This window comes from Symphalangus syndactylus, chromosome 1, assembly GCF_028878055.3.
Source record: "Symphalangus syndactylus isolate Jambi chromosome 1, NHGRI_mSymSyn1-v2.1_pri, whole genome shotgun sequence".
NCBI classification, from domain to species: domain Eukaryota; kingdom Metazoa; phylum Chordata; class Mammalia; order Primates; family Hylobatidae; genus Symphalangus; species Symphalangus syndactylus.
Genome location: NC_072423.2, coordinates 142558547 through 142570599, shown reverse-complemented (window position 1 = coordinate 142570599; position 12053 = coordinate 142558547). Strand labels below are relative to the sequence as shown.

General features: G+C 41.2%; 1 protein-coding gene across 18 annotated transcripts in view; it reads right to left on the bottom strand.

Moving 5' to 3' along the window:
- The window catches only part of PSD3 (pleckstrin and Sec7 domain containing 3), a 555378-nt gene that overhangs the window by 279873 nt on the left and 263452 nt on the right, over positions 1-12053 (bottom strand). The window lies entirely within an intron of this gene.

The following is a 12053-nucleotide window of genomic DNA, read 5'->3' as shown; positions in this document are numbered from 1 at the left end:
ATTAGCCAGGCGTGGTGGCGGGCGCCTGTAGTCCCAGCTACTAGGAGAGGCTGAGGCAGGAGAATAGCGTGAACCCGGGAGGCAGAGCTTGCAGTGAGCCGAGATCGCGCCACTGCACTCCAGCCTGGGTGACAGAGCGAGACTCTGTCTCAAAAAAAAAAAAGAAAAAAAAAAGAAAATGCTTCCCTGGGGCCTTTACTTCTGACCTCCAAGTAAACATGGTAATATTCTCTCATCAAAACACTCCATCATCAAATGAAGGACCAGATCATTGACTCTGATCACCAGGCCTTCTCACAACCTTTTGAATCATACGAAGATTGGCAGATTTTCCAAATAAAAATAGGGTACCCAATTAAATTTGAATTTCACATCACAAAACAGTATATAGTGTAAGTATGTCCCAAATACTGAACAGGACATACTTATACTACAATATTATTCATCATTTTTCTGAAATTCAAGATTAACTAGGCATCTTATATTTTTTTCTGGCAAAACCTTCTGAAATGTTTTTTTCTAAACTTTATTTAAAGCTTTCCAATAATGGTATTCCATGATTGCCAACTGGTAGCTTATTCACAATTAGAATCCTTCTGGATTTTTTCACTTGTTTCTGTGATTGTTATTCCTGCTGTTTTTCTACAGTTTTATCAAGACTTTGTTGCCTATAATCTACTGATTCTTCTCCAATGTCCTCTATATACAAAAAAAAAAAAAAAAAACACAAAAACCCTCTTCTGTTTTCATCCTTCTCTCTTGACCTGCATGCTACCACCACAAATGTGATAATGTAGCCACTTTACACAAATCCTACACAAGATCCATATTCTGTAGCACGTCCTAAGGCCCTTTCCAAGCTGACCCCAATTTCTTTTTTCAACCTGTCCTCTACCATTTCCCTCCTGCTTGAACCACACAGATACAAGCTGTGCTCCCATGCCTTTTATGTATGTTGTTCCCTTTGCCACTCTCATCACCCCCAGACCCACCATGCCAAATTCTGTGAACTCTTAGCGCTACCTTTTAAAATCTCATTGCTTTCCCCTACCAGTGTCTTGAATTCCAGTTTGAATCCTCAACACAAGGGGCGGCTGAAGGTACTCAACAGCCATCTGCTGAGAGAATGCAAGAACATAGCCATCTGCCATGTCTACTTCCTCCATTTTCTACCACACTATGCTATCAATAATGGTATGTGGCACTAACTTTCCAATTCACTGTAGCTAATCCTGGCAAGTTCTGGAAAAAAACTGAGATCAGTAGTATACTATAGCCTGTATAAAACAATACGCTCAACAGTATACTGTTTTACTGTCAATTTTTCCCAGGACTTTAATAAATAGCATACTTTGAATTTAAATTTAAAATTTCTTTAAATGTTTATGTAATTGTGGTAATAAAACTAAGACCAAAAAGAAGTTAGGTTAAGGTGTCAAAGCTCCCTGTATCACCCTGTATTTATAAAGTGTACTGCAAGGGTTGTACATAGAAAATAATAACAGCCACCTAGTCGAGTTGAATTTTATACATAACTTAGGCAAAGGCAAATTAGAAGAATCTCAAGGAGTGAGAAGAAATGACTTCAGTTGCAAGTGGAATAAAAGGACCAGTGAAAACAACATGACCTCTTTGCCATTCTTCAGGCTGATGACATAGAAACACAGAAAACTGGAACCAACAGACAAGAGGGCCAGTACAAATGCACAACTTTCAGGGCTGAAATAAAAGTCAAAAGTAAGTACACCATCTGCAAAAAGTAAGTAAAACCCTAAATCATAAATTGCCCCTGAAAAGGGAAAGGAAAATCATTTCGTCCATCATTATCTATGGCATTTATTTCCTAGGCATTGTAGAGAGAGTACATCATCTAATTCTCAAAGAAATGTAAATGAGAAGTCATTCAGAATAGCCACAGCACTCGCCATGGTACCGTAAACCTAATAGGTTAACAATAGTTAGGCATTTACTATGTGCCAGCCTCTGGGCTGCTTCCTAGGGATCGAACTGTCAGTCTTATGAAACAAGCAATAGTATAACCCATTTTACAGATGGGAAAACTGAGGCAAGGAGCTGCACATGGCCAGAGAGACTCCAGTGCTTTACTACTATCCATTTTGCTCCTGCCAGTCATCTTCTGGTATGTCTGTCTTCAATGATTCAATGAATACATATTTAATTCCCTATAATGTGCCAGATATTATAGGTGCTTGGTAGACTACAGTAAGCAAAACAGAATTAAAAACTTCTACCCTGGGTGGGGAGGGGAGCTAAAAATAAAGAATTATAATAAATAAGTAAATTCTACATATTAGAAGGTGACGTTTGCTCTGGAAAAAAAGTAGAGCAAAGAGAGAAGAGGAACCCTAATTTGGGGATGAGGGTGGAAACATTCTTCTACAAAGTGGTCATGGGAGGCCTTATGGAGAAGGAAACATTTGAAGAAAGCATAAAGGAGATTAGCCTTGCAAATATGATAAAATAACAGCATTCCAGGCCCAGAGAAGACCCAGAGGCTGGAGCATGTTAGATGTGTGAGAGCAAGCAAGAAAGCCAGCGTGGCTGGGGCAGAGGCAGTGAACGGAGAATACCCAGAGAGCAAACGGGCTTGTGGGGCAGAGGTTCCCACATTTTCTTGATTCAGAGTCTTTAATGTTTAAGTTTTTTATGACACTCCAAGGCCAAAGGAAATATAGTCCATTTAGTAACAGAATAATAGTGTATAAATACTTATTAAGTTTGGACCCAACAATTTACAGTCATTTGAAGAAACAATACAGACAAATGGAAAGAAAAATCATTTTTATTATTAAATAACGATTGCTTACTAATGCATGTGTGTGCCTCTGGGCCATATGACTTCCTAAATCTCATATCAGACTTAACACTGCCACTCATTCGTTTTCTCATAGCACTTAATTTTTATCACAACAAGTGGTGAAAATCCAGCTCAAAGCTATGACGTCAAAAGGAATATAGCACAATCTGATGTTGACGCTGAACTAGCCGTTCAGTGCTTGACAGATGATAAGAGCTGTGTTTCCCTTGACAATTTAGATAGCCTAAGAAACACCTGTGAGCTCACTGCAACGCCCCAGGAGATCTCTGCAGAGTTGGGGAATGACTTTGTGGTTCAAAGGCCTTGTGGGCCACTATGGAGACTGGTTTTTACACCGAGTGAAATGGTTAATATTGAAGGGTGCTGAGTGAAGATCTAAGATTAATTTCTATTTTTAAAGGGTCACTCTAAGTACTGCTTCGAAAATAGACTTGAGGAGCGCAAGCAGGGTGATCAGTCACGGGGTACCGCATGTGCCAGGGAGGAGCTGGCTTGGGTGGGAGCAGGGGCTGTAGGTCCCGGAGGACCAGCTGACTGGTCCTTTGGGAAGGCTGAGATAATAGTAGTTAAGTTTTAGGCCTGAGCAACTTCAAGGGTGGGGTTGCCATCAACCAAGACACGAAAAACCAAAGTTAGCACAGGTTGTAAGAAAAAGAAGTTCCATTTTTGATGGTTCACCTTGAGATGTCCATTAGCTATCCAAGTAGGATGTGAGGACACATGCAGATTTCAGGAAAGACATGTGCCAGGGCACACTGCAGGGAATTCTCAGTCACTGGCCTGTGGTGGGCCCTGGCATTCTTCTGTTTAAGGACCATGATGATTTTGATGCACTGTCAGAGCTTAGAGTTACCCCTCTAACACACGGGAAGTCACTATAGGTCTAAAGAGGGGAGTAACAATCAGACTTGGGTTTTGGTAAGATCAGTTTTGCTTGTAGTGTGGAGGGAAAACTGGAGGGAGACAAAATTGAAGACAGAAAAGCCAGCTACAAAAGGTATCAGAATAGTACCGTCAAGAGATGAGAAACTAAATTGCGAGTCTGTGTGAATATGAAGGAAAAGCCTGCTCTGAAAGCTACTTAGAAGGTAAAATGGAAGAACAGGATGAGTAGCTTGAGATGTGCATGGAGCTATGTTCAGAGAGTGGGTACAAGGCTAACCCTGACGTAAAAGCTGGTGGAAGGTGATGCCACCAAACAAGACAACGAACACAAGAGGAAGAAGAGGGAATGGGTAACAGTGTGCGCACATGGAAAGAAACAAGCACTCGTGGAAGACCAGGAGTTTGGTTCAAAGAAATGATAGGTACCAGGTACCCACAGGTTAACCAGGCAGAGCTGTCTGGTAGCAATGGCAACCGTCCCCTATCTGCAAGAATTCAGTAGAGGTGAATTAGTCACCCTTATGTTGGTGGAGGGAATCACCTAGGAGAGGCTAGAACGCTCAATATGACCAAAGAACAAGAAAGTGTGCCAAAGAAATATGTCTAGCAGCAGTGTATTCATTTGAATTCTATTACAGCAGAAGAATTCTGGGGTCTCCCTTCATTTGTTAAGGAAATTCTACCTGTGAGTGTTCAGTTTCCCAGCAAGTAATGATTATTAATTTAGAAGATGCCAAAAGCAATTATTGCTGGAGAACTCCAGTTAGACCACCCAAGTTTAAACACTTGGCTCTAGTGGTCACCACTTCTGGGAACTTAGGTAGGTAAGGTCATCATTGTCTGTAAGCCTTAAGGTTTTTAGCTATAAAACAGATAATAGTATCATATTAACAAGTTGTTGTGAAGATCAGATGAGAAGATCCATGTATGATGCTTGGCATGTAAGATGTCTGGCATACGGTAAACAAAAAACATCTGCTCCTATCACCAGATCCATCTTCGTCACCACCACCACCAGCATCATTAAGGTTATGATGACATGAGATAATACACGACAGCACTTTATTAAATATAAATCTCCATACAAATACTAGCACTCAGTAGGAATAATTCAGGACAAACGCCTCAAATGAACCTGTTTTCAACACTTACATAGAATACATTCCCTGGAAGGGACAGCCTCTTATGATTTAAGACTCTTTCTAAAGGAAACACACAAAACCTAATTAGTAAAATTTCTAACAGCTATTTCTCTGTTCAGCACAGAAGACAAAATTCAGTCTTCACCAATAAAAAATTTTAGTAAGCATCACATACAGATTCTGCCCCCAGCACCACCTGCCGCATACCTTCCAAGTCTCACTCCTTTTTCTCAGTCTTGCCTTCAGTATTCCAGTAGAGGGCACCCACGTGCAAGGCAGTGCCATGGAAACTGACCCAAACTCACTGTATGAGTCTGGGAGTCTGCATTTGCTCCTGAGGCACTGGCTTCCAACATAACTGTACTTTTCACCCATGTAGGGGTTCAAACGTTTCTACAGGCATGATGCAGGTTTTCACTTTTTGTTGTTTTAGTTGTTTTATTTATCTATTTTTTCCTATACTAAGTTGCTGCTCTTGTGGGATAGCTCTCACATGAGAATGTAGTATGTGCAATATTACCAAGTCAACGTTAACCCACACTATAATCATTTCAAACGAATAATTTGCAAATAAACTCTTACTGGATATCCAGCTTTAGAAATAGAAATACATTTAGATGCAAACAAATGTATACACTCATTGTTTGCATAGAAGCTTCTTCAGGCAAAGTAGGATCAGTGAGCCCCAATTCCGGTGGACAAGACAGGAAGAGTGACTCACTTACAGTCTGACCAACTCATTTTTCTGGAGTCTGCTTAAGATGCCATTGGACATTCTCTTCTGTCTACATTTCTGTCAGGTTGAATTAGTATCAGTGTATATGCACTGGACATCAGAAGCTGGTTAGAAAAAGGCGGCACGAAGCAGCTGGCAGAAGGTGGTCCGGGACTGGCCAGAGAAGGAATGCAGGACCTCTGACTAACTTAACTGGCAATAGATCCAAAGTAGGCATTCCTTATGTGGATAAGAACTACAATTTTCATATCTTAAACAGTTTGTTTAGTGTTTATGTTAAAGAGTTGGGTACCCACACCACTATCAGTCCTTAGAATACTCACTTCCTGTCTAGTGCACAGGTAAAATATACTTGTAAATATGAATTTAGTTTGATCAAATACTCTCCTTTCTTGATTAGGTAATAAATGCTACAATCTAGCCAGGGAATATTAGAAAAGTTCTGGCCTCCCATTGCTCCCACTCCCTTTTCTCTTCAAACTCTTCCATCTTCTGCGATACTACAGGCTGAACAAATATTTTCCATGGTTATGTAATGTCCAAATTTTACCATCTCTATTGGTATATTCTACCCTATCTTCAAATTCTTTTTTTTGGTGGGTGGAGGGGTGGGGGATAGAGTCTCGTTCTGTTGCCTAGGCTGGAGTGCAGTGGCGTGATCTCAGCTCACTGCAATCTCCACCTCCAGGGTTCAAGCTATCCTCCTGCCTCAGACTCCCGAGTAGCTGGGATTACAGGTGTGCGCCACTACGCCTGGCTAATTTTTGTGTTTTTAGTAGGGACAGGGGGTTTCACCATGTTGGCCAGACTGGTCTCGAACTCCTGGCCTTAAGTGATCCATCCACCTCGGCCTCCCAAAGTGCTGGGATTACAAGAGTGAGCCACTGTGCCCAGCCCCTTTCTTCAAATTCTTAGGACACCTCTTCCGCTGTGCGATAGCACAGGCGCTACTGTTTCTCTTTGGCATGTTTGGAACTGCATATCTGTTCTGCAGTGTCCCTCTCCTGCTGACACACCCACTGATGACATGGCCGTACAGTCGCACCTTGCACATAACTTCTGCTTTCTTTTCATGCACACTACAGGCAGTTTCTACAACAGCAGCCTGACAACACATCCTCTCTACACTGAGTTTCCCCTAAGTGCTACCTACTACAACTACACTGAAAGCTGCTCTATGCAATATAGGGAAGTTTCTTGGATTCACTTAATTTTGTGTGCAATTTTAAAAAAGAGAAAAGAATTAGCACCCTGGCAAGAATAGAAGCAGTAAGACCCTCCCCTTAGGAAATAAAATCCTATCTCTGTCACTTCCTGCTTTCATCTCTTTAAAATATTCCAGCTCCTCTGGAGACAGATCCAAAGGGTCATCTTCATCGGGGCTATGGGATTAACAGGGGACTCTTCCACTCTTTAGTACCCAATATGAATGAATTAGTAATAACATCAATATTTTGTCTTAACATTTTTTATGAAGAATTCCAGAATGTTTACTGTTTCATACACTATTTTAAGCACTTTATATTAACTCACTTAATGCCCTTGACCCTATGATAGGTACTTCCATCATTCCCATTTTACAAAAAAGGAAACTGAGGTATGATGCAGTTAAATAACTTTGCCATGACCATTCTGCCAGTAGGAGGTAAAGCTGGGATCGGGGCTCAGCACAGGCGGTTGCAGTTGTGCGTTCAGCCTCTTAACTAATATGCTATGTGGCTTTCTATGGTATATTACTACAGGTTATACTGCACGCATAACTTTGGTGTATATAGGAACAAACACTTCTACTTTTTAAAGGACATCTGTATATGTGTTTACTATGGTTGCATAATTAAGTATACACAACCAAACCTGCACAAATTTTCTCTCCAATTATTTATTAAAACACTGACTATGTGCCAGCACATTTCTAAGTGCTAGGGGTGCAGCCTTGCCCTTGTGGACTTTTACCTTCTAATAAGAGACAGAAACAATAAAATACATGGAGAGTTTTCCCTCTGTTCCTACCTTTCACCCTCCCACAAATATCTGAATGTTACGACTCACACACTGTTCCAGGTAAATACTAGGTCTAATAAAGCATCAACAGACGAAAGTCATCGCTTTCATGGAGTTTACATTCAGACAGTGACATTCATAAGTGCCTTGCAGATAAATATAGCCAGGTATGCAAGAGGGGAAGGAGGGCTTGCTATTTTATTCACAGCACTCAGCAAGTCCCATGTGAGTAGAAAATAGAAGGAAGTGAGGATGTGGCTTTGCAAGGTATCTTCAGATCATTTCAAACAAATGCAGCCCTGGGCAAGATGGCGTTTGTTAAGTTTAAGAGATGGCCCAGAGGAGCCTCCATGGCTGGAGAGGAGTGAGCAAGGGGAAGAGGAGTTAAAGAGGTCCCAAGGAAGGCCTGGATTCACTTACAATTTCAAAGTAGTCAATCACTCGGAAGCTTCAAAATTAACTGCCAATTCTCCAACATCCACAATCGGAGAAGGTACAACAACTTACAAAAGGTTGTTAGCATCATGTGTATACTTTAGACACATGTTAGCTTCCAAAGTTCGTGGGCTGTTTCTCAGTTCCCCCTCTAATTCTGCAGTACCTCTCCATGACCATCACATCATCTAAGGGTACAGACTCTATAATCGCCTAATTCATCCTGTAGGTCATGGATTCGAGCATACTCTCCCCAGCACTGTGCCCCAAGGGCTAGTCTGTGATTTTTCTAAGGCTGAATCCTTATCTTAATGAAATTTCTATCACAGTGCCTTGGATAATGGCTGGGATTTAACATATGCTCAGTACAACAGTCCTAAATCAAATTGCAAGAAGCTTAAAGGAAAAGTCAAACAACTGTGTACTCATCTCAATACAGCTATCAACTTGAGTGGAAGATGCCCAAAAGCAGTAATTCAAAGGTTTTCTTTCATGAATCTGTATACAAAGCTGAAAGTTTGAGCTTTATTGTAAGCAATTTCCTCATTACGGAATCTAGAGACTCTGACCAGTGGAAATCATCTGCCAATGCGCTCTCCCTAGGTTGCAGATCTTTTAATGCTTATCCCTTATTGTTGCCAAATGGGGAACAACGTGAAAAAGTGGCAAAAGCAAAGTGGACAGAATGCAGTGGTGAAGAGGGGAAGGTCTTCAGCTCTTAATATCTAACCTAAGAAAACTAAAACCATGATTACTAAATAGATTATATGCATTAGGTTTTTTGTTTTTGGTTTTGGTTTTTTAGAGACCAAGTCTCACTCTGTCGCCAAGGCTGGAGTGCAGTGGCACGATCTCGGCTCATTGCAACCTCCGCCTCCCGGGTTCAAGTGATTCTCCTGCCTTACCCTCCCGAGTAGCTGGGACTACAGGCACAGGCCACCACACTTGGCTAATTTATTTTATTTTTAGTAGAGAAGGGGTTTTGCCATTTTGGCCAGGCTGGTCTCCGATTCCTAACTTCCGGTGATCCACCTGCCTCAGCCTCCCAAAGTGCTGGGATTACAGACATGAGCCACCGCTCACGTCCAGCCTAGGTTAGCTTTTTGAAAGACAAGTATCCTTGTCAGTTTCTGAGCTTTGCATGTGCCTAGGTATTACTAGTTTTTCCTTCTCTTATTATAAAGTAGGGAGCTACTTTTTTTTTTTTAGGGAGCTACACCTGATCTTACTTTGCCCTTTGATTTCACACTAGCGCCTCCTAAAACCAAACTACCTGTAAGGTGTGGAGGGTGAGCACTGGGTTCTTTAATGTGAATTAGATGTTATCTGCTATCTAACTCGATCTCAAAGTGTTTGGTATTTTAAGTCTGAAATCATGGCATTTTGAAGTAAAAAGAGTTTAGTGACATAAGCTGGCACAGATTCAGTTATTGGGCACAAGACAGGACAATCTGCTCTGCAAATAAGCTGAGAATTAAAGAGACCCAGTAGACAACAAATTTAGTGAACAATGTCCTCTCCCTTCCCCTGCCCACCACCCCCCAAAAAAAGAAAGAAAGAATGAATAGCCTTTAAAATCAGATGGGAAGAAAACATTGCATTTTCTGGCTTTCTAAAATGTGACAAGGCCTTTACATTTATAATCTTATATTAGTGACAGTCAGAACCTCCTAGCAGATTGTTAGAATAAATTTAAAAAGGAATCCCCCTGGACAGATGAATGTGGGCAGGGGGGTTGGGGGGAAAAGGCATCCCTGCCAGGGCTCACAGGAAAACAAGCAGAATTCAGGGCATGTCTGCCTGTTACATCAGAGACCCTTGAAGTGGTCCAAAGGAATATTGGAATAAGCTGGACAAGCATCTACCTCTAGGCCACAAGGACTTAAGAAAGCAAGCTGCAGTAAGCTGAGATCACGCCACTGCACTCCAGTCTGGGAAACAGACTCTGTCCCAAAAATAAAAAAAAAAAAAAGAAAAGAAAGGAAGAAAGCGAGCTGCAGAACTTCCCAGTAATAGACCACCTAACGACTGTTCACATGAAAACTACTGGTGCCCAGAGACAGAACTCCTGACTCCAAATCCAACACTTTTTGTCTACCGCACTATTGTCTAGAGTAGAGATGACAAGGTAAACAGCTGTTGACAAAGCTGGGCCTTCCAGAGGGTAGGTTTGGTCAACAAATACTTTGACAAGTATTTTTCAAGCAAACTAAAAAAGACAGAGTCTAAAGGAGAGGATGAAGTGAGAGGCAGCAGAAACCAGCTTGAATCACCAAAAAGAATCCTTCAGAACCAGATCATGAGCCTTCCTATGAAGGCAGGGGATGAGGCCAGAAGGAGCCAGAGATGCTACTCAATAGAAACAAAAACGTCCTCCCCAAACTCTTCCCCTGAACCTATCAAGAGGGATAAGGCAAAAGTGCTGTTTTTGGCAAAACTATGTAAATACAAATTCATGTCATATTTCATTAGTTCCTAGACACATTTTTTTAAATATTTCAGTCTTTAAAATTAGAATTTTTTTTTTTTTTTTTTTTTTGAGATGGAGTCTCACTCTGCCGCCCAGGCTGGAGTGCAGTAGCGCAATCTTGGCTCACTGCAACCTCCACGTCCGTGGTTCAGGTGATTCTCCTGCCTCAGCCTCCTGAGTAGCTAGGCCTACAGGCACCCGCCACCACGCCCAGCTAATTTTTGTCTTTTTAGTAGAGATGGGGTTTCACCATGTTGGCCAGGATGGTCTCGATCTCCTGACCTCATGATCCGTCAGCCTCAGCCTCCCAAAGTGCTGGGATTACAGGCATAAGCCACCACGCCCGGCCAAAATGGTTTTCTTATGCATCAACCAGTGTGAACCCTGGCAGCCAGGTGGCTGTCAGATGTTTATTACCTGTGCACAATGCAAAATTATACTGTTGGTTTAATCTTGATTTAATTGATGTTCACAGTGTCTTCAAAAAGATGCTATAAAAGGTACTGAGACAAAAGTATTATTTACGCAGACAAGCATTGAGAATATGCCAAAGTCATTTTTATGTAAAAATCTGTAAGTTTAAGAATTATTAGAAACTCCAAGAGAAAGCGCTGTGCCATAGTTAATTGCTGGCATTTTTTTCCCTTTTTTTTTTTGGTTTTGTATTTAACACCTTCATTTTCTCCAAGTGAAATGGCATATTCTTTTCTGGAAGTAGCAGAAAATATATGAAAATATACTTTTAAATATGTAAAATATAAAATATAATAAATTAAGATACTAACTTATCTCCGAATCAATAGTATCTTAGATTCAAAAAATTCTATGCTGTTTGTTTTCACTAGTACTGTCATCCCTTGGTATCTGTGGGGTACTGGTTCTAGGACATTCCCCTACAAAATACGAAAATCCATGGATGTTCAAGTCCCTGATATAAACTGGCACTTAGTATTTAAATATAACCTATATACACTCTCCTGTATACCTTAAGTCATCTCGAGGCTACTTTTAATACCTACACAATGTAAATGCTATATTGATAGTTGTTATACTTGTTTGGTGAATAATAACAAGAAAAAAATATGTACATACCCAGTCTAGATGCAACCATTTCTTTTAAAAAACGACTTTCCATCTCCAGTTCGTGGAATCCGCCAATGTGGAACCCACAAATACAATGGTCTGGCTGTATACAGTTGCCTTAAAATTCAATAACATTTAATTTTGGTTTTCTTTTCTCTTTTGAGACAGCATCTTGCTCTGTCACCCAGGATGGAGTGCAGTGGTGGAACTGCAGCCTCAGCCTCCTGGGCACAGGCAGTCCTCCCTCTTCAGCCTCCTGAGTAACTGGGACCACAGGTGTGAGTCACAATGCCCAGCTAATTTTTAAAATGTTTGTAGAGACATGGGCTCATGATGTTGCCCAAGCGAGTCTCCAACTCCTGGACTTAAGTAATTCTCCCACCCCGGCCTCCCCAAATGCTGAGATTACAGGCATGAAGCCACTGCACCCAGCCTAACGTTTAATGTTTGAAAACAAGATTT